The 20,860-nt window shown below is 36.4% G+C and overlaps 1 protein-coding gene across 10 annotated transcripts in view; it reads left to right on the top strand.

Annotated features, from left to right (window-relative positions):
• The window catches only part of Lrrc4c (leucine rich repeat containing 4C), a 1,168,074-nt gene that overhangs the window by 306,814 nt on the left and 840,400 nt on the right, over positions 1-20,860 (top strand). The gene's annotated exons all lie outside the window — the stretch shown is intronic.

The raw sequence follows: 20,860 nt of genomic DNA, 5'->3' as shown, positions 1-20,860 counted from the left end.
ACAGAATTTTGGGATGCTTAGAGTTCAATATGCAGCATATTGGAAGTCTGATAAATTTGGGGGTCTGGGGAAGCTGTCAAAATAAATTGCCCTCATAATGCAAGAGTGAAGCCAAACTCCACATTCCTCTGAATGCAGCAAATGTGCATACTCAGCTAGAAAAGGAGCACTGGACTTCAGTAGCCCCCAGATTAAGGAAATATATTGGTCAAGGGTAATTTTCCAAGGGCATGCCTTTGGAATTTCTATGCAGTTCTTGGGATTTTGCAAATAAGTCAGTTTCACTTTCATAGGGCAACACTTCTATGAAGTGCACATAGACATTTAGTAAAGGAATGAGCCATTTCAGTGAGGGTAATTTTTAGAATTAGTACTTAAACTGTTTCATCCTTATCTTAGGTCAGTCACCTTTAACATTTAAATGCTGACCTTTATCATATGAAAGTTTAGTCATTATCAATATCTTTCACTATTTAAATAGGTTTTGTGTCTCATGGAGTATTTAAATCTCCACTTTATTTTAAATACTAGCACTCTGATAATGAAAGTAAAATAAGCTACTGTGAATTTTACTTTCATTCCTAACTAATGAGATTTCCTCCCAAATTTTAAACATTTCTATGGTGCATATTGTTCACTTTTTAAAATTATAATATGGGGCAGGAGGGACAAAAGATCTGATTTTTACTCTTCGGTGGGTCATCTAATAATGTCACACCAGTATATCCTAGGAACTGAGAATGTCTTAGACTTTTTGTTGTTCTAAATATTTTTCAATGGAAAATGCGATGTAGTTGTGCTTATGAAAACATAAAAATAAAGTTGACCTGATGCTTAATGCTACAACCCTTAAAAACAACTGCCTTTTTCACATGCCCCTTGTTCCATGGGTGCATAAATTACCATAGTTTCTGCATAGGTGAATAATTGCATGCTCTTATTTTTGCTTAATATTATAATATAAACATGACGATTTCACTTAGCATTTTTCATTGCCATTTTAAAGCCTGCCTAATGCTTCATTGTGCTGATGTCTAATATTCATTGCCTTGTTGAACATGTGTATTGGTAAACCACTGCAATATTGGGTGCCTTAAAACTCCTTGTTTATTTCTCATTACTCTGTGTCAGCAATTAGAGCTGAGCTCACCTGGGCAGTTCTTCTCTTCAGATCCGAACTCCCTCATATATCAGCAGTCATCAGCAGTTCGGGTTCCATAACTTTTTTTTTTTTTAAATTTTTATTGTTGGTTGTTCAAAACATTACATAGTTCTTGATATATCATATTTCACACTTTGATTCAAGTGGGTTATGAACTCCCATTTTTACCCCGTATACAGATTGCAGAATCACATCAGTTACACATCCATTGATTTACATATTGCCATACTAGTGTCTGTTGTATTCTGCTGCCTTTCCTATCCTCTACTATCCCCCCTCCATTCCCCTCCCCTCCCCTCTTCTCTCTCTACCCCCTCTACTGTCATTCATTTCTCCCCCTTGTATTATTTTTCCCTTTCCCCTCACTTCCTCTTGTATGTAATTTTGTGTAACCCTGAGGGTCTCCTTCCATTTCCATGCAATTTCCCTTCTCTCTCCCTTTCCCTCCCACCTCTCATCCCTGTTTAATGTTAATCTTCTTCTCCTGCTCTTCATCCCTACTCTGTTCTTAGTTACTCTCCTTATATCAAAGAAGACATTTGGCATTTGTTTTTTAGGGATTGGCTAGCTTCACTTGACATAATATGCTCTAATGCCATCCATTTCCCTGCAAATTCTATGATTTTGTCATTTTTTAATGCAGAGTAATACTCCATTGTGTATAAATGCCACATTTTTTTTTATCCATTCGTCTATTGAAGGGCATCTAGGTTGGTTCCACAGTCTAGCTATTGTGAAATGTGCTGCTATGAACATGGATGTAGCAGTATCCCTATAGTATGCTCTTTTAAGGTCTTCAGGGAATAGTTCAAGAAGGGCAATAGCTGGGTCAAATGGTGGTTCCATTCCCAGCTGTCCCAGGAATCTCCATACTGCTTTCCAAATTGGCTGCACCAATTTGCAGTCCCACCAGCAATGTACAAGTGTACCCTTTTTCCCACATCCTCACCAGCACTTGTTGTTGTTTGACTTCATAATGGCTGCCAATCTTACTGGAGTGAGATGGTATCTTAGGGTGGTTTTGATTTGCATTTCTCTGACTGCTAGAGATGGTGAGCATTTTTTCATGTACTTGTTGATTGATTGTATGTCCTCCTCTGAGAAGTGTCTGTTCAGGTCCTTGGCCCATTTGTTGATTGGGTAATTTGTTATCTTATTGTATAATTTTTTGAGTTCTTTGTATACTCTGGATATTAGGGCTCTATCTGAAGTGTGAGGAGTAAAGATTTGTTCCCAGGATGTAGGCTCCCTATTTACCTCTCTTCTTGTTTCTTTTGCTGAGAAAAAAACTTTTTAGTTTGAGTAAGTCCCATTTGTTGATTCTAGTTATTAACTCTTGTGCTATGGGTGTCCTATTGAGGAATTTGGAGCCCGACCCCACAGTATGTAGATCGTAGCCAACTTTTTCTTCTATCAGATGCCGTGTCTCTGATTTGATATCAAGCTCCTTGATCCATTTTGAGTTAACTTTTGTGCATGGCGAGAGAAAGGGATTCAGTTTCATTATATTGCATATAGATTTCCAGTTTTCCCAGCACCATTTGTTGAAGATGCTATCCTTCCTCCATTGCATGCTTTTAGCCCCTTTATCAAATATAAGATAGTTGTAGTTTTGTGGATTGGTTTCTATGTCCTCTATTCTGTACCATTGGTCCACCTGCCTGTTTTGGTACCAGTACCATGCTGTTTTTGTTACTATTGCTCTGTAGTATAGTTTGAAGTCTGGTATCACTATACGTCCTCATTCACACTTCCTGCTTAGCATTGTTTTTGCTATTCTGGGTCTTTTATTTTTCCATATGAATTTCATGATTGCTTTCTCTATTTCTACAAGAAATGCTGTTGGTATTTTGATTGGCATTGCATTAAACCTATAGAGAACTTTTGGTAATATTGCCATTTTGATAATGTTAGTTCTGCCTATCCATGAACAGGGTATATTTTTCCATCTTCTAAGATCTTCTTCTATTTCTCTCTTTAGGGTTCTGTAGTTTTCATTGTATAAGTCTTTCACCTCTTTTGTTAGGTTGATGTCATATTTTTGGCTAGAGCAGTGGGTGTGTCCGAGTGCCTGGACCTCGAGATTTTCAATCGCTAACAGGCTAACCTGGATTTGTTCCTTTTGAACTTGTCAGGAATATGTGAAGGAGAGGTAAGAGTTAGGGCCAGAAACAGGACAAGTTCTCTTCATTCTGTTGGCCCCAGCAAAACCTGAGCCCAGCCTAGACTCAAGAAGTGAGGAAGGACATTCTATTCTTTGGTTGTGGAGCAGCAGAGGCACGGTGCAAAGGACATGGCTACAGGTGTTACAGGGCTGGGGTTTTCTGGGAAAGTGAGGCAGTGTGAAGAAAGGGGACACTTTCAAGGGAAACTGTGGGTCCTCTCAGAAAAAAGAGGGATAACATACCTATCCTGCATTGCAATTTTATTGGGATCCAAAGAAGTTTCCAGAGTGTTCCACCCAGGTCTATATCTTGACATTATTAGATCACTGTAAAGTAAAAATCGGATCGTTGGTCCCTCCTATGTCTTTGACTTGATAGCAGGGTAATATCAGATTTTCAAGTTGCCATGACAACTCTAGGTCACCTTGGCCCATGCTGACCAGTCTAACTGGATTCTTAACCATAAATTCTTACAGATGTTATGATAAGGAGTAAGGATCCTGATCTCCCTGAGTATCAGGATCTGGTCTGTAAAAAGGGTCACAAAAGTCTCATCCATCAGGCTAACTTGGGTTCCCCTTACCAACATTATTTTGGGCCTGCATTTCTCCTACAGATAACTGGTAGTGTTGCTGAGGAATGTGACTTATCCTGTTCACTTAAGCCAGGCAGGGCTGCAGGTAAATTGCTCCTTGGAAAAAAAGCAGGTGGACATCAGCACAATGGGCCCATTTTATAGAATTATTCCCTTAAGTTTGTGTTCCCACCATTCACATGTATCCCCTTGTCACAGGGATGGGTGCAAACGTGTGAACAACCTGTAACTCTTGGTATTTCTATGGTCTGACATGGTAGTAAACTTCATTGTTCCTGTCCTGTTTATTTCTACTGAATAAAGTCAATAACTTCATCAACAATTTTAGAATCAATATTTGGGGTAAAATTAGTAAACGGAAGTAAAATAATCATTAAGATAATATCAAAATAAAACAGAGGTTTAAGAGGCATTTCCTTTGTTTTAGTGATGGCTGATATTTTTAAACTTCTTTGGTATCTTACTCTTCCTCTCTATTCCCATTCAGCTCTTCTCCAAGATGAATGAATGGAAGACACATTATTGCTTTCACACTTAGCAAATGCTCAGTTATTATCAGAACTGTGGTATTTTGATTTTCCTACACTATTCAGTCTTTGGTAGCTCTTTGTGTGCTCTAAGATCAAGCAATTCTCACAGTTCACTTATTTAAAATAGATTAATTTATTGTTATATGAATAAACATGGAGATAATGTCAGTCACTGTGCAGTTAGTTCACATAGTGGACAAGATTTTTATGTCTCTTCCTCACACTGAACTCAGCTAATCATTTCACATTTAAACCTCTAGCACATTTAAAATATGCAGAAAACCTTATTTTTTGTGAATTGTTGAGTGACTTTCAGGAATGATCTCTGCCTGTGGTACAGTTTAGACAAAGCCATTATCCCCCCAAACCGTGCAGTAATGACAGGACTCATGCTGCTTAATGTAAACTCACAGCCCCGTGCTGGGCAGACATGATTAGGTTGTCATCTTTCCCCAAAGCAGCAGCAGGAGAAGAATAAAGAACTAAAGTCTTCTTATTCATATTCATTAGGGGACTTTGCAGTAGGCCTGTTGCCCCCCTGCAATTGACATTTTTGCTTGTGTTCTTGGATCTGAACTGAGGATCAATTTATATTAATCCCTATTCACAGTCACAAAAAATCTGAGTTGAAAAAAGTGACATCACCTCTGTGTTCACATTTTTGCTTATGCCTTACAAAATATGCATATTCATTAATTCTTCAATTTAAACATGATTATTGTTTGCAAAGTCAAGATAAAATATAATATGCTAACATGATAGAACCTACAGGCAAACAAATCTTTTTTAGAAAAACTGTTTCATTTTTAATTTGGTGTGTTTGAATACTTTATCACAACATACAATAACTTTTACATAAGTCATATGTTAACACGTGTATGCACATGTGTTTATGCACACTTATATACACAGGGTCCTATTAGCATCTCTTTGACCACCTTGATGAATGTAAGAGGATTTAATGAGAAATCACAACTTCTGAGACAGTAAATGTTCTCTGAATTGATTCTTGAAAAACCTGTACCAATGTGCTAGTTCTTGGATATATTCATCGGAGAAATGGTTTTTCTGATACATGACTGAGGATGTGCAAATTCAGGAAGGAGAGAGGATATGAGTGAAATTGTAAAAATGACCATAGATTCCCTATCATCCCAAAGGGAACAGGAAAATTATTTGTTTAGGAAATTTCATAGATGCAAAGAAAGGGCTTGTTCTATGCCCATCACCTTGATTCAAAGCCATTACCCCAACTTTCCTGATTTAATTATGGAATGCAGCAACAGATTGACAGGGAAAGAGATTAAAGATCTGTAACCTTCCTGCAAACTAGCCAAGTTGGCCTGCCCATCTGAGAGACAGTATCTGAGGCAGGGGAAGGCATTCTCCTGGTTGATTCAGCTCTCAGCCTGCCTGTCTCATGCTGTCAAGAAGATGCCAAGTTCTGCCCCTGTGACTGCTCTCCAGGAGATGCTGAGATTAGAAGCTGGCCAGAAAGTACTAACTTGTTTCTGTCATTGAGCAGTCTGTGTCAGGATGTGAGGAACTTACCTCATCGGATGCAGAGGTGACATCTTGATGCACTAGCTTGCCAAAGAATTGGCAGGACTATGACAGCTTCTGGCTGTTGCCATCCTGGATTTATTTACTTCCCAAATAGTTAATGAAGCAAATTAACCTTGTCTGATAAACTTCTGCTTACATTTTCAAGGGTCATTGGATATAGAAAGAGACAATAAGCAACGAATTTCAAATACTTTTAAGATACTTTCTTACTGATCATCTCTCAACTTGCTTTTTGCCAAACATCCTCTACTATAGCTTTCTAGGAGAGATATTGTGTTTTATGCCTGATGACATAATGCTGAATTTGTGTATTTTTCTCAGGTTTATCTTAAGCAGACCTTTTTCTGTAAAGATATCTGACAGATAAGCTCCTCAAGAGTACTGATGAGCAATGTTTGTACCAAGGCCAGATATGTCAAATTCAAAAAAGGTGAGGGTGCTTTAACTTGTGTTTCTACATTAAGATTATATCCATGCTACAGATGCTCTGTAGCTATCACAAATTCCATGGTTTCAACCACACTGGGGTCACCTTTCTGTAATTTCATGTTTCAAAGTGTTAAGGAAAAAAAAAGAAGTATTCAGTCCTATGCATGCATTTCTATGATATTCTTGATTCCTTTTCTTTTGCAAATATGGAAAAACCGTTTGGATTTGAAGAGGACGAAGTAGAACCTGGGGGAGATCTAACAATTGGTATTTTATCTAATGTATGTGGAAGTGAAGGAGGTGGTTGCCAATTTGAAGATAGGTTGGCAGAAGGCAACGTTAATCAGTGCTTCTCTGGGCAGGCAGCACCTACTTTTTAAATTTCACTGAGAGCTCATAACAACCTTGTAAGACACTTAATGATGAATTTCATTACATACAGCTGGAGGCAGGCAGAATGAGGAAGGTGTGAATAATATGTGAGGACTCTGACACAAGCCCTCTTTTCAAGTGGTGACACCACATTTTAGGAGCTGCACAACTTTGAACAAGCTGCTTAAATTCTCAACCTCTTCATTTCTTCATGTAGAGAATGTTAGCACTGATCATGCCTTTCCCATAGATTAGTGATGAGGCTTAAATGAGTTATAACATAAACTTATTTATATAGTTAAAAACACTTAGTAATTTCTACTCCCGACAACCTCAACATTACCTAAGTTCAAGGAAAAAAATAATGTTGTTGGGAAAGAAATTCAATGCCACATCCCTGCGTGTGATGCTTATAAATGCTTTCTGAACTTGAGGCTGCTGAATGGATGTGGATATTATGATTTTGCCAACCAACTTCTCACACATTAAGTATATCAGCATCCGGTAGAGGAATTCTCTATTATCAGTAGTAGGCTGTTAATTTTTATGGAAGTCAGTCAAGATAATGATTTGGGTCATTATAGAGTACATGAAAGGTTTACTTCACATTTAAATGTTTCCAGTAGAAATACTCAGAACCATTTACAATGAAGACTATTCATCGAGGGTTAGTAATTCACACAAAAGGTGAAGTTTTCTCAATTAGCAAGATACTAATGGTTTTGTGAAGATGCTGTTTTATTACCTTCAACTGTATATAATATAAAAAGTAAAAGGAATAATATATTTGACCAGTAATAAGAATAATATATTTGATGAACATGCTGTTTGCATCTTTCTTATGAGTAAGCATGAGTCTGGCTGAAGTTCTATCAATTACAGACTCTGGGGAAGGATAAACAAAAACAAGAATAGCCTTGGAGTCTGAAGTAGGATCATCATCAAGCACGAAAGACTGATTTGTAGATTAAGAAAGTATTGCTAGCCTACTCAACCTCACATTTTTATAAGGTTGTAATGAGAGAATGACCAAGGATGTTAGAATCTGGATATATCAGGAAAAGTAAGGCAACTATTGCTGATACTCCAGGATTAGCCTATGTGAAAAATGGGGTGTGTACCTGTACATGCATGTTCTGATGGTCCCCTGACTGAAAGCTAAGGATGGTAACGGAGGCAGAAGATATGGAGGATCCAGACATTATATAATAAGACATTTGTTCTACTTCATCAAAATCACTGTAACTAGTCCATTGATACTTATCAGGAAATGTTTTATTCTCAAGTGTTATATTGAGCATTTGCCCTGAAATTATGTGTACACTCTTAATTGGCTTCAAGAGCACATTTTTTTCCCTCATCCCATAAAGGCCCAATTAAGTTTATTGGTGACATGATCAGTCGTTATCATTTTAAAAGCCTTCAAATTGATGAGTTTGCTATAATATGTTTATTTTTCCTGTGACTGTTTTAAAAGTACAACATAAATATTTTCTAAAAAACATAAATGGCAAATGCTTTACTAGATGTGAACATTTATATTTCAAGATACATTGTTATACCATAATGTTTCATCAACCTTTATATCCAAATAATATTTTTTTACAGTAGTCTAGTAAAAAGTTCAATAGCAAGGTTGTTCAAAAGTATATATCACACTACATGCTACCAATTAAGTAGATGATTAAAGGTATATATTGATATCATTCTCTGATGTATCACTCACTTTCACTTTGAGATTGTGAGAAAGACCATGAAGAAGGAAATTTGTAAGCCAAACTGCTGTGGATACACAAGTGGTAGAGGGTAAGCAGTTGAATGGGGAAGCGTGGATCTCAGTACATTGAACATGACAGCCATGCACTTCTGAATCCTGCAGCCCTCAACACCATCTCTGACAAACTAGATGGCGATTTTTTAACTTTCACAAGCTGAGGAATTTTCATAGATAAATTCTTAGGAGATTGTGCCGATCAAAGGATATAATTGGATATAAAATACTTAGCTCACTGCCTTGTGCTAAGTAAATATTCAGTAAAGAATTTAGCCAGTAGCATTGTTAACCATCACAACATCATTTGGGAAATTTCTGTTTTTGCTCTACGCCCACTCCTTATATTCGCTTTTCTACACACACACATACATGTACACACACACACGTACACACACATACATGTATGCACACACACACACACACAAAATTATGTTGGACAGATTACTTCTATGCAGGTCCCTTTATAGGGGGAAGCCCTCTTCAGAAGTTTTCAGCCCCCTCACTTTATTGGTACATATGAGCTATAGCTGCTCCAATAACCTGAGTACGTTTTGCTTATCCTGCCTTGATGATCACAGGATGAAGCTGTAGAGTCGCTGGGCCAATTTTTACAATGGTCCTTGGATCTACCTTACTTTATTCTACAGAATATCATAGAATAAACGATTATTGAAAATCTACCTTACACTAACCACTGAGGAGAGAGACAAAGAGACACTTTCATTTTCCCCTGGAGTGCTTATATTGAAGTGAACAGAAAAGAAAATAAGGGTAGGGTAGCAATATGTATGTATATATATATATATATATATATATATATATATATATATACACACACATTATCACATATCATACAGATGTGTTATATATCTACACATATGTATATATTGTGTAAGGGGAGTTGTTGGAGTGGCATGACTTTGGAGGTCAGCAAAATTATTTTGAACTGAGATCAAAATGATTTCAGAATTATAAAGTTATTCAAAGGAATAATTATGGAAAATATTTTCAAAGAAGGCTGATCATCAAGAATGAACTTGCTCTTGAAGGCAAGAGCCACTGAGTTTTACAGCACTGATTCCCAGTGCTGTAATGAATAAATAAATAAATAAATGAGTGGATAGATAGATAAATAAATAAATAAATAAATAAATAAATAAAATTGCAAGTGAACATAGTGTGTGGAGAACTAAAATCAATGTAATGGAGAAAATAATGTTTAGCATTAACTTGGGGCAATGGGGGCCATATAAGGTAAGGTGCTATTTCTTATTCTTAATTTTACTGAAATATAATTCACATACCATAAAATATACTTATTTAAATAGTGCATGGGTTGATGACTTAGTTAATTTACAGACTTATAAACTGTCACCAAAATTTGATCTAGCCTTTTTCATCACTTCAAAAAGAACATTGCATCTTTTTGTAATAACTGCCCACCTTACCTCCCACTCTATAGAACAACTAGGCTGTTTCCTGTGTCCATAGATTCACCTTTTCTAGACACTTAATAAAAATAGAACAGTATAACTTGGGACTTTTGTTTTAGTGACTTTCATTCAGCATACTGTTTTTGAAATACATCCAAGTTATAACAAGGATCTTTAGTTGTTCGTATGTTTATCAGTGGATAAATATTTTGGATGGTTTCTTTATCTAAGTAATTGTGTATAATGTTTCTATGAACCTATACAAAAGCCTTTGAATATATCTTTATTTCTTTTAACACCTGCAAGGAGAATTACAAGTTCATGGATAGCCTCAGCAACTTAGCAAGGCCCTCAGCAACTTAGTAAGATCCTGTCTCAAAAAAATAAAAACAATAAAAAAAGCTGTGGATGTGGCTCAGAGAGGAAGTGATAAAGTATCCATAATATGGGTTGTATAATATGATAACTCTGCATTTATCATTTAAAAAACTGCTGAACTTTTCCCTAAAATGAATGTGCTATTTTGCTATTTTATATTCCACCTGAAATATACGAGTGTTTCCTTTATCCACATTCTTGACAACTCTTATAATTTTTTCTTTTTGATTTTGGCTAGCCTAATGGCTATGAAGTCTACTTTATGTATTAGAGTTTTAAGCTGCATTCCTAAATAATCAGTAATATTGAGAATCTTTTATGCACTTACTATCTGTGTATCTTCTTAGGTGAAATACTCAAATCTACTGCCCATATTTTACTAGGGTAATTTGACATCTTCCTGAGTTTTTAGAGTTCTTCACATATTTGTAATGCAAGTCTCTTATTGTGTACAAATGTGTATATTTTTCCTGATGCCTATCTTTTCACTTCCTTAGTGATATATTTTGAAGAGCAACAGCTCTTAATTTTTATGACATCCTGTTTATAATTTTATTAAATTATTTTTGTGTGTGTGTGGTCAGAGTATTATATCTGAGAAAACACTGCCTAGCCAAAAACTCAAAGATTTGCTTATATATTTCTTCTAGGAGTTTTAGAATTTTAACACTCATATTTAGAGATCCATAACTTAAAGTTTGCATATAGTTTAAAGTTAAGTGCCTAAATCAGTTTTTGAGTAAGATAACCAATAGCACCAGCATCATTTGTGGTAATAACCATTTTTTTTCTATTAAATTACTTAGGTACCCTTTTCAAAAATCAATTGACCATAAGTGTTAAAGTTCATTTTTGAACACTTCTTTGTCATTGATCACCGTCTATATTTATGGCAGTAAAACACATCCTGATTATTGTAGTTTGGGAATACATGTTCAACCTGGAAACTTTAAATCCTCACAATGCATTCTGTTTTAAGATTTCTTTGTCTATTTCTTTTCTTTATCCTGGGGATTGAGCCCAGGGGTGCTTTATCACTTCCTCACTAAGCCACATCCACAGCTTTTTAAAATTTTTATTTTGAGACAGGATCTTATTAAATTTCTGAGGGCCTAAGTTGATGAGGCTAGCCATGAACTTGCAATTCTCCTGCATCAGCCTCCTCAGTTGCTGGGATTATAGGTATGCATGACTGGGCCCAGCCTTTTCTGCAATTTTTAAGGAGCATTGATTTATCCCTTAGGCAATGGTAAGCCATTATTTATGAGCTCGTCATTTTTTCCAGACTGTACATGTCTTTGGAAGGGGGATCTTACTTATCTTATACCTATAGCAGTTGGCGCTTTGTGTAGCTGTTGACACACTGTAGAGGCCCCAAAAAGGTTTGTGAAGATGTTTGTTAATCTTCACATTATACAAAATGACATTGTGACTAATCAGTGTAATAATTCCATAGATAACGTTGAAATTGGATGGGCTGCATTAGAAAGAGCCCTTGATTGAGAGAGTAGAAACTCTATTCCAGACTTTGATGTGTGAAGAATTTGGCAAAATTGAGGAACTACTGCGAGCCATAGTATCTATAATCCAAAGATGAGGTTAGTACTAATTGCTTTCTAAGAGATTTTATGACTCCATGACATCTTTATTGATATTACTAAAATAATATTTTACTGAACATTTACTGTATAATATGCAATATTATAACAAAAAATTAAAGAAATGTAAGGGACAGAATAGGTGGTAGGTTAAGGAATTTGTAAACCCTGTCAGGTCATAGAGCACACTTACTCAAAATAACTATTTTTAACTTCCATTCACATTATTATTTTTAAAAATTACCTTTATTTCTTTCCCATTTTACCTTTGCAATGGCCAGTTTATTTTACATTGACATTCAGGGATTGAATTTAATTCTGCAGAATTCCAGTTATACTTGGCAAGCCATCGGTGCCTACTTTTTAACACACTTTGAGTTTTCTTATTACTCAAGCTTTATATATCAAGCCAAGGGATTTAGGTACATTAGCATTCTTTGTTCCCATGTGTTAGCTTATGTTGCAGAACAATTATTTTACATGCCTTATTTGGGATTTTAGAAATGAACACAGGGTTGTTTAAATCCAGTGAGCGCACTTCATCTGCCCTTAGGTCAGAAGCATTGCATGCGATCTAAAAATGTAAGAGGAAGAGAGAAATTAGATGAATAACCCAAATACAGTAGCTTATTTCAGAGATAATTTACCATTATAGCAACCAAAGCAACTGTTTCCCACAAACCCACAGTAGGCCACTCTACTTTCATGTTTATATTATGAATTTTCATTGAGTATATAAGTGCTAATTTAGCCAAAATGTCCAGTATTTTTGTTAGAAAATATTATCTCTATAAGATTTCATGGATTACTTAAGTAATTAGTTACTAAAAAAAATAATTTTGAAAAACAAACCTCCATGGGAGCTATTTAATTTTTCTTGTTTCAAAACCTAATTCTTCTGTGAACATTCAACCACAAAGCAAGAGGTCTCTGCAGAGCATAATTCACTAGAAACATTCATTCATCATAGCAATGAATGAATTTGCATTATCCATGAAAGGTACAATGCGATAAGTAGAATAAAAATTTTATGTTGAAACTTCTTTAGATCCATCTTTAAGGATACAAATGAATGTTTCTTCTTTCTATAAGAAAGAGAGTGTAGTTCAATACCAAAATTGCTTTTTCAATGAAGAGAATTGTGATGTGTTTAATTCAATTTATAGGCTTTGCCCTCAGGGTTTTATGCCAATACAAGGTCTTTGATTAAATTTATTTTCCTAGGTCACTAGGGTATAAGGCAAGATTCAAAATGAGTTTTATTTTAGACTCATGGAGGTTCATTTGCTATAAATGCTTTAACACTGAAATGATTAGACTCAAAATATTAAGTCCTGAAGTCTTAGGAATGGATCTCAATGTGTGGTACAAGTTGATAATTTTCTGAAAAGCAAGCCAAATTTTCAGAAAGCAAGCTACGTGAGCTATGCATTCTATCATTTTGTAGGTTAATGAGTCCTCTATCTATAAAAATAAGCATCAGAGCAAACCAACCTGTAACAACCTTAAACTCGAAGAAAACTGAAGGGATATGGAGCAAGGGAACAATGAAAGAACTGAGAGCAGTCAAGGAAGTTCCATGCAGAATGGGCACAGTGATTTTCTAGAACCCTAAAGGACAGAATTTATAGCATGAAATCCCATCACTGCAAAGATCATGTGCTTCTCTCTTCAGTTTGAAGACTTGGGGTTTAGGGGTAAGGAAGAAGACAGAGGAGGAGCACCTACAACCTCCACGTGGATGTGCATACCAAGATTTCTTCTTGATTTCCAGTGATTCCTCTGTCTTTGGAATTTGTGGAAAACCAAGATATCTCTTGTAGCTGATCACAGGGTTGGAGGGGGGAACACTTAAATGAGCAGAAGTAGAGGCAACAAAAAAAGGAAGATGGGATGGAATGGGTTAGATTAGAGAGATGAAAAGTTCTATAATAATGTTAACCTTGGGTGTGAGTGGATTTCAGCTTGGCCACTGATGTCATCAGGGAAACAAGACATGGCCATAGCTGGTCTTTACAATGTCTTGGTGTGATTTAGGAAATTAGTATTTTACTCACTACCTATTTTTAGGAAGTTATTAAAAGAAAATATTTTGTTTTCATCTGCTCGAAAATTATGTTAAAATTTTAAATCCTTGATGTTTTCAGAAACACATAGAATCTGTGAGGAGATTGGTTTAAAAAATAGGTTCTGTTATGTCTTAGAATAGAATAGATAATTGACTCTGATAAATATGTTCCATATATTTTATTGGACATATTGCAGTTCTGCAGTGGTTGACCCATGGGTACCTATGATTTGCAATGGCTTCAGGAGTTTTGCTCACACTTCCCACATCATACCCACTGTTTATATAATGGTTGAGTTCAAATGTTTATCCTTAGTCATGAGTTGCATAACTATCAAGGTAATTATTTTTGTATAATCCATCTTTAGGAACCCCTAGTTTGTGACTGGGGACCAGTAGACTATTATACAGGCATCTGGAAGACCATGGAATCATATATAGAACTCAACCATAGATCTCCTAAAAATCCCTACCTACTTTGTCTTTAAGTGTGCTATGTCCAGTACAGTATATAACTTGGTTCAGTTATTTTAAAGACTCTTGAATATTATTGTGTATGTGAGTCCTGCTGGGAATGGAACCCAGGGCCTCATGAATGCTGGGCAAGCATTTTACCACTGAGCTACACCCGTAGCCCTGGAATGTTCCTATATATATTAAATCAAGTTTGTTTGGACGCAGTCATACCATGCTCCTGGATCACACACATGTTTTATTGTGATCCCTCTAAGCTTTCTGTGCCTTTCCAAGTCCCTTCAAAAGCTCTATCCAGTCACCAGGCCACATGCTACCCTGCCATTTTCCTCCCCCTTAGGAAAAGTCTGTATGCCTCAGTGGGCAGAACTTGGGGCTTGCCTGGATCCTAAGCTGCTTACCTTTTCCAATAATCCCTTTTTTGATACTTGTGATAATCACACAAGCTGTTAAAACAAAGCTGTCTTAGAAACTGTAATTATGCAGCATGCTCCTGTAGATGTTTCCTTTTTGCTGCAAACAAGTCAGGATGATCCTCATGCTAACTGCAGTATGTCACTTCTTTTGCTCTTTTAGTGGCAAATTCATTATTATGACTTAGAAAGCCTTCCCTAGTCTGGATGGTAAAACATCTTTCAAATACTCCTCCCCAAACTCACCCCCACTATTGCATCCACATATGTATTCCATTGAAATACTCTGAACACCTTCCACCTGGTCTCTTTTCTCTCTGGCTACCCTGTCTTCTGCTTCTCTTCGTTCCTCCCTGTATCCATCTTTTTCTACATCTTCAAATATATGTTCATTATAAACACAATGGAGCACTGTCTCAATTGCTGCTGATGAAACAAATGATCTTGGGAGGAAGCATATAGTTTCAGTGATTACCCCCAGAATGCTCGTCATTTTTCCTCCCATCCATTGCTGCTGATTAAAGTCTGACTGATGACTTGTCCCTGGCTTCTTTGATGGGATTGATAGCTCTGAAGTGATCTTCCTATCTGCTTCTGGATTGCTTCATGCTTATTTGTTGCCTGCATACTTTTTTTTTTCCCTTTGAAAGGAAAGGAAAATATCAAGGTTTAATGGTGTTTGAATCACATTATCCTCCTTGACCTACTTGGCCTGGGGTAATAAGGTACAGAACTGGAAAATTGGAAAGAATATTAATCATCTAATTTTTGAAAAAAACATAATTCTGTGCTTTGCATATTTATTTAAGCTGGTGTGCCCCTACATACATCATATGGCCATTTAAAATTAGAGTTGATTTCAGTGACCACTAGAATATTAATTGCATGAGGTCATGCTATAGCTTATATATCTTCTTATCTTTCATATTTAATAGAAGGTCATGTACTTAATAGGTTTTCATTAAATACAGAGTGTGTGACTGTGCTCATAATGAGGAACAACACAGCACAGAATGGGACTTAGCATTTGTGTGTTTGGATTCTAGAAGTAAAAAATTATCCCTCCCCCTCCTTTTTTTCTTTCCTCATTTTTGTATTGGTGCATTAAAATTAACTCTTTTCCCTCTTCCATCTGAGGTCTGAATCAATTGAGTAAATTGACCCAGGAATCAGTCAAGTGGAAATCAATATGTCTCATCTGCAGCCAAAAATCTGGATTTCTAACATAAACCCCAAACCCCTGAATTTAAACGATTTGATGGCTTTGTCACAGTTATTATTACAACTTCAAAATTAACCTTTCACTCTAACTTCTATGTCTATGCCAGGCCTCGGGACAGCTTCTGGCTCTTCAGGAAAAAGAGTCTTAAGAGAACTATTGAAGACAAGACAAGTCCAAATGAATGTAGCCAAAGTGTGCTAAACTATGTGGTCTATGTTCTGACTCCCAATCTCCTCATCAGATAAGTCACTTCCCTTCTTCTGGAAAAGTGTTCTAGTGAGAGAGACCTTTATGTCTTCCTCTCTGTGAAATTGTTTCTTCTTAATAAAACACAGGAAGTAAGCATTAAGTATAGTCCTATTTTCTTCTTCAAAATTTGGGTGAAACAGAAAAATGAAATTCTAAAACTGAGAGAAGGGTATAAAATAAAATTTAAGATTCATTTTAAAGCTATGAAATTCTACTTTTAACCTTTGACTAGTTGGAGACAGGGGAAAAAAAAGTTATGTACTTGCCAGTGCCTTGGCCTTGTGGGCTGTTTCTTGCTCAGATAGTCTTAAGGCTGGTTTCTCTGTGTCCTCCAAGCCCCTGTTGAAATGTCACTTCTGTGCAAATCAGAAGGCAATGGAACCCCCAGCCTGGCAGGGAGACTCTGAGCTTCTGATTCTAACATGTTTCCCTCTCTTGGTCTTGATCTTCAAAAATCTGGCCTCTATAGTTTTCAAGAGATAGAGTCCTAGGGCATAAATGGAACACTCCTCTACTTATATTGCCTAACTGGAGGTTGGTTAATAAGATGAAATTCTGGCAAAAATGCATTTGACCTTTAAGATCCACCATGGATGCATCTACAGGCCCATTTCCCCTCCCACCACCTGGTCACACAATTCATGCTCAGACCAGCCCAATTTATTTCACTTTTACTGTATTATTTCTTCATGCTTTGTCTTTAGTTTGTGTTTCCATGTACCTGCAGTCCCCACCTGGCTCCCTAGCTCCTCAGGTTAACTCCAGGGAAGCAGGTTAACGTGTTTCAGGACACTTTTATGCTGGCACCTCCTCCAAGGACCAAGCCTATCACCCAGATGCTCCTCCTCTGTGTCCCCACAGTTCTGGGGTGTAATCTGCTATTGCCCCTCCCCCTTGGTGTCATTGTTTGCCATTTTCATGACATTTGGGTCTCATTAGATTGCTGCTCACTGGCATGTCTATACTCCCCAAAGTATATAATTCACTGTAATAGCTTATTCAACATAGGTTAGATGAGTGAGCAAATAAATGAATATATGATTTAATGATAGTAAAGAAGGAGTTATTTGTAATAAATTCTGTGACTGGTTTAAAGAAATTACCTTATTTAATGAATATCCACTGAGCATCTACTACATGCTAATTACCCTTCTAGGTGAGAGGAATTGGTTTCTGAACAAGAGGGATAAATGGATTTACCTTGTATCAAGCTATGCTTGTATATTAAAAACAGAAAATAAAGAGAAAAGAAGCACATGATATAAAATAGTGAAAGGTACAGTAAGGATTTATGAAGAAACATAAATTAGTATCAGAGGTTAAAGTATCATAAGAAGGAGATAATTATTTACAAATCATCAGAGAAATATTCTCTGAGTAGATTATATTGGAGCAGAACCAGAACTCAAGACAAAGTTCTAGACCAGAATGCTTCAGGGACACTTCAGCCATAGATAACAGTAAGAGCAAAATGTCCTGAGTCTTGTGAGACTATGTGGCTCATTTGGAGTCAATAAGGAAAAGTTCTGTGGAAATCAATGGAAGGAAGAAAGGAAGTTCTGGTACTTTTTCTCCCCACTTTTTTTTTTCTCTGAAAATAGTGGAAAACCTACTTAGTATGGAATATACTAAGAATTCAAGGCAATTCTGACAGGGAGCATAAAAGCAGCATGCTCAAACTTGCATTTTGAACGATCTCACTGGATGCAGTGAAATGGCCATAATGGTGCTGAAATGAGAGAAATGCACCTCTTAAAGAGGTGAGGGAACTGCCATAAAAGGCACTGGGGGACAATGCGGTTGTATGGCAAGCTGCTCACAGACCCTGCACTTTTAACAAAGGGTAAAGAGAAATAAGCAAGAATCAGACCTAGAGGGCAGATAGCAAACATATTCCACCTGCAAGTATTTAGAGTGGAGGAGAGAGAGGAGAGAGAAGGGGGGGGGGGGAGAGAGAGAGAGAGAGAGAGAGAGAGAGAGAGAGAGAGAGAGAGAGAGAGAGAGAGAGATTATAAAAAGCCTGAAGACCTGAGAATTGAAGGCAGTTCTGGAATGTGTGTGCTTTTTCCATTTGATGGCATTTTGATTGGCTCACAATTTGCTGGTGCTGCTGCAAAATGGACTCCTTTCCTAGAAAGAATCATGGATTATTACCTTTTAGTTATATTTAGACATGTTGCCGATGAGGAATAATCAGTGCATTAGATCTGCCTCTGGATACCAGTGTGAGTTTTGAGTGCATCTTTTTTCCTGTGTAAGATGAAGAGAAAATGATTGAAGAATAGAGATGTTGGGAGTTTCATTGACATAAAGTAGTTTTTTGAAGCTGATTACATACTCCAAAGGTACAAAGATAAATAAATGATAATCACTATTGTCAACAGATTACCCCTACAGATGTGTGTATCCTTCAGAGTATCTAATACCACAACTAATATCTGCTTATTCAGACATAAACTATGTTCTAGAATGAACAAGACACTTTCCAAACATCAGCATGCTTAACTTGTTTCAAACATTGCACCAGAAAATTTAGTAATTCTGTTAATTATGTTCCTATACTCTAGAATTTAAAGAATATCATTGATGGTATTTTTGTGCTAATAAAATATATTTTGTCATTGCAACATTTGTTGTGAGGCATATCAATAAAGAACATTCTGATGACATTCTTAGATCTACTACTTCTCCAATGGTAGGTCTGGCTATGTAGTATGTACAGTTTGTGTTGAGACTATGTGGCCAGATATAGGAGTGCCTGGATTGTGCATGAGAACAACATTGGTCAGTACACTTGGTTGTGGACCTGAGGAATAAACTAAACACAGGCAAAGTGTGTGGATTAAAGGCAGGTGCATTGCCTTTCCATCTTCCAATTGTATTATCTCCAAATGAATCTCAGAATTAGTGGCTTCAAGAGAATACCCAGCATAGCTCTGTCTGTGGTGAAAAATGCCACACCACAGTCACTTGACACAATTAGTCCAGACAAGATGTGGACTATTCACTCTATGAATATTTGTTGAGAGTTTAATATATGGGTAGTGCTACTTTCAGCCCTGTCAGGGGTAACAATAATTGAGTGCCCCATCACAGACTACTGACTAAGTACTGTGGAAAATTCAGAGAATAAAATAGTAACTTAGATGGAAAGCTTTCTTTCCTGTAGGCTGCTTCTGCTGAAACTTATCCTTCCTATTTTTTGTTATCAGCCTCCCTGATAACAAAAACAATGTTTGCCTGACATAAGATACATGTGTACTTTTAAACAAAGAATCCTTTATTGTAAAGTTGATGGAAACAAACAAAAATGGCAATCATGAGCCATTTCTAAACAAAAACAGCAACTATTTTTACAGTTCAACCTAACAAATATATTTTTCACTGTAGACAAAGAAAATACTTGAACATATTGACGTTGATGATCACATTTAAAATCCCACCATTCAGTGGCTTCTATGGTAGTTCTAGGTCTATTTGAGTATTTTTTTTATCAGAATGTGTATTCTATATGTTTTGTTGTTGTGACAATATTTAGTAGGCATAATTGAATTCCACTCATTTATTATACCTCTAGCTATCATTTAATATCCAGATTCAAATTCTGGCTACTTTACAACTAGGAACTTTTGTACGGTACTAAGCTCATCTATAAAATAATACTAATAATAGGATCTGACTCATAGGACATTTGTGGTATTTAAAAGAGATAATACATAAACAGTGCTGAGCACATTCCTGGTACCTGATTAGTGTTAAAAAGGTTAACTATGTCAAAATGGAAGAAATGTGTCATTATAAACTAAAAATCATATATAATAACTATATTAAATGATCTCTTATTATATGAATGACTTTATATACTCTTATCATAGGGAACTTAATTTTTTCCCCCAGTTTTGCTCAAATAGCAAATTCCTTATTCTTTGAGAATAACATGGAATGTGTTGTTCATTGTCTATAAAGGAGATCTAGCTTATAGGAATACTCCTAAGGCATTCTCCTCTTTTGAATTATAAAAGAATGAGAAGAGGAAGAGTTTTGGAATTAGAGATTCCTGGATTTCAAAGTCTGTCTGTCCTTGCTGGGTGTTCTTAGGAAAGTTACTTTATTCACCCTGTGAACCAAAAGCCACTTGTCAATAGTGCACAATAATATTTTCTCATTTTTAACACCAGAGGAACATTCCTAAGAGGCACCATCTTGTATTCAGTTATTTCCTTCTTAATGAAACACATTACTAGGAATGAACGGCAACTACTGACTATATAATAACATCATTAATTCTCTGATCTGCAAGATTGACCAATGTGCAATCTCTGCCTTCATCAGAATAAAAAGGATCCTCAGCCACAGTGGGTCCCCCGTGATTTGTGCTTTTGTGGTACAGTGGTTATCATTAATATATGTGTTGTTAAGTGGCAGGTATCCA

The sequence above is a fragment of the Marmota monax genome, unplaced genomic scaffold (genome assembly GCF_021218885.2).
Source record: "Marmota monax isolate L192 unplaced genomic scaffold, Marmota_monax_Labrador192_F-V1.1 WCK01_AAM20220418_F8-fsc00047, whole genome shotgun sequence".
In the NCBI taxonomy this organism is placed as follows: Eukaryota; Metazoa; Chordata; class Mammalia; order Rodentia; family Sciuridae; genus Marmota; species Marmota monax.
This window is presented reverse-complemented; position numbering and strand designations above follow the sequence as displayed.